Below are 2289 nucleotides of genomic sequence, written 5' to 3'. Positions count from 1 at the left end.
TCCCTAACCAGCTTGTTAAGTTTCTTACTTTATTTCTTACTCATTTTCAACTTTTGCTTTCTTTAGTCACACTGATGACTTCAATGTTTCTTGAACAAATAAGTGATATTCCCAGTTTAGGACTGTCGAAATAACATTTTCTTTTGTCTGGTATCATTCTAGGCAAAGTCACATAACTTGCTTCTTCATCTTATTCACCTGTTTGTTTAGATGTATATTCTTTATAAGGGCTATCATAACCACCTTATTTTAAATTACATCCTCCTGCATGGACATTTTTTATTTTATGTATCAGATTTAATTTTTCTTTTCTTTTAATTTTTTTTTTTGTTTGAGATGGAGTTTTGCTCTTGTTGCCCAGATTGGAGGTCAATGGCGCCATCTTGCTCACCTCAACCTCCACCTCTCAGGTTCAAGCAATTCTCCTGCCTCAGCCTCCCGAGTAGCTGGGATTACAGGCATGCACCACCATGCCCAGCTAATTTTTGTACTTTTAGTAGAGACGGTGTTTCTCCATGTTGGTCAGGCTGGTCTCACACTCCCAACCTCAGGTGACCCACTCTCCTCGGCCCCCAAAGTGTTGGGATTACAGGCGTGAGCCACTGCACCCGGCCTAATTTTTCTCTTCTGTATTCATCAACCTCCCACATGCTATACTATTTATATTATGATCTGGTTGTCCTCATTAAAATGTAAGCTCCATGAGGAAAGGGCTTTTAAGTCAGTTTTGCTCGCTGCTATATCAACAATAGCTAGAAGAATGCCTAGCACATGCTTGTCTTTAAATATATAATTTCTCCATAAATGAATAAAGTCATTACTGTCATGTATGATCTCATTAATACTCATTTAATACTCACAGAAAACTTAGAAAATTTTATGTTACATATTATGTAACCAGAGAATTAGTGGTATCTTTTTCTAGACTGGAGAAAAGTTTGGATTCATGTAGCAAGTACAGCAGGCAAAAAGTGTGCATACAGTTATCTGTATATATATCTATGCTATTTGTAATAATAAAATGTTAAACAGGAGAAGTATCTAAAAATTTCATCAGTAGATGATCTGCTAAATAAGTTTAATAGCCCAAATACTTTATATAGAAAGTAAATTATTTTTTTGCTTAATATGAACTAAGCATATTTTATCACTGTGTAAAAAAAAAATAGTTGTAACATAAAAAATACAATTGTGGGCATCCAGTGCCATGGAGGAGTACGCTCAGGAGCCTTGCCCATGGCAAATTGTGGATGATTGTGGTGGAGTCTTCACTGTGGGTGTCATCGGTGGTGGAGTCTTCCAGGCCATCAAGAGTTTCTGCAATGCCCCTGTTGGAATTCGGCACCAGTTGAGAGGTAGCGCCAACACTGTGAGGATCCAAGTCCCCCAGATTGGAGGTAGCCTCGCAGTATTGGGGGGCCTGTTCTCCACCATCGACTGTGGCCCGGTACAGCTTCAGGGCAAGGAGGATCCCTGGAAATCTATCACCAGTGGAGTATTGATGGGGCTGTGCTGGCTGCCTGCAGTGGCCCACTGGCCATGGTGGCCTCAGCGATGATGGGGGACATCCTGTTGGCCCTCATTGAGGGCGTTGGCATCCTCCTCACTCGCTACACAGCCCAGCAGTTCCAAAATCCTCCCTCATTCCTGAAGGACCCCAGCCAACTGTCCCCTAAGGACGGCACCCAGTCCCCAGGCTATCCCATATATTAGTACCACTGAGGAAGCCACTGCCACCGTGGGAGCTGCTTCTCAGTTTTCTCCCTGAGAATCTACCTCAAAGGGAGGGTTGGCTCCCATTTAGCCCTGGGACCCTCCAGAGAGGGCTTCTACTCTGCTCCCTAGTTCCAGGATGGCTCCCCAGCTGCCCTGACAGATGGGTCCCCTTTTTCTTTCTCAGGGCACTCCAGCCCCACACTCCTATGTATCAAGTTCTCACCCCAGATCCTTTGTGTGGCACTCTGATGTGTATTTAAAGCCCATTTTAAATGCCAAAAAAGTATGATTGCATTTGGAAAATACATACAACTCTTTGCACACAATATGTCTATATGTGTATGGATTCATGTTTACATGGAAAGGTGACTAAAAATTAGATAAAATTAACAATATTAAATATTTACCTCTAGAGTTTGAGGTCACTGTATTGAAAGGGAACTCTACTGGCATGTTTGATTATTTATATTTTACATTAAAACTCTTTCCTGTTTTGTAATAAAAAGTAGATAATAAAGAATATTCGGAATGACATAAAATAAAAGCTAAAATAAGAAAAGAGATGAGCAGTAT

The 2289-nt window shown here is 41.1% G+C and overlaps 1 pseudogene across 1 annotated transcript; it reads left to right on the top strand.

The window, feature by feature from the left end:
* Positions 1–1205: 1205 nt before the first annotated feature.
* Positions 1206–1715, top strand: LOC117091103 (annotated as a pseudogene). The gene has a single exon (XR_004440239.1). The product of XR_004440239.1 is annotated as a mitochondrial import inner membrane translocase subunit Tim17-B-like (transcript).
* Positions 1716–2289: the final 574 nt, after the last annotated feature.

Source organism: Trachypithecus francoisi, unplaced genomic scaffold (genome assembly GCF_009764315.1).
Source record: "Trachypithecus francoisi isolate TF-2019V2 unplaced genomic scaffold, Tfra_2.0 Lachesis_group11, whole genome shotgun sequence".
Lineage (NCBI taxonomy): Eukaryota > Metazoa > Chordata > Mammalia > Primates > Cercopithecidae > Trachypithecus > Trachypithecus francoisi.
Note: the sequence above shows the minus strand (reverse complement) of the source record. Positions and strands in the feature narration are given on the sequence as shown.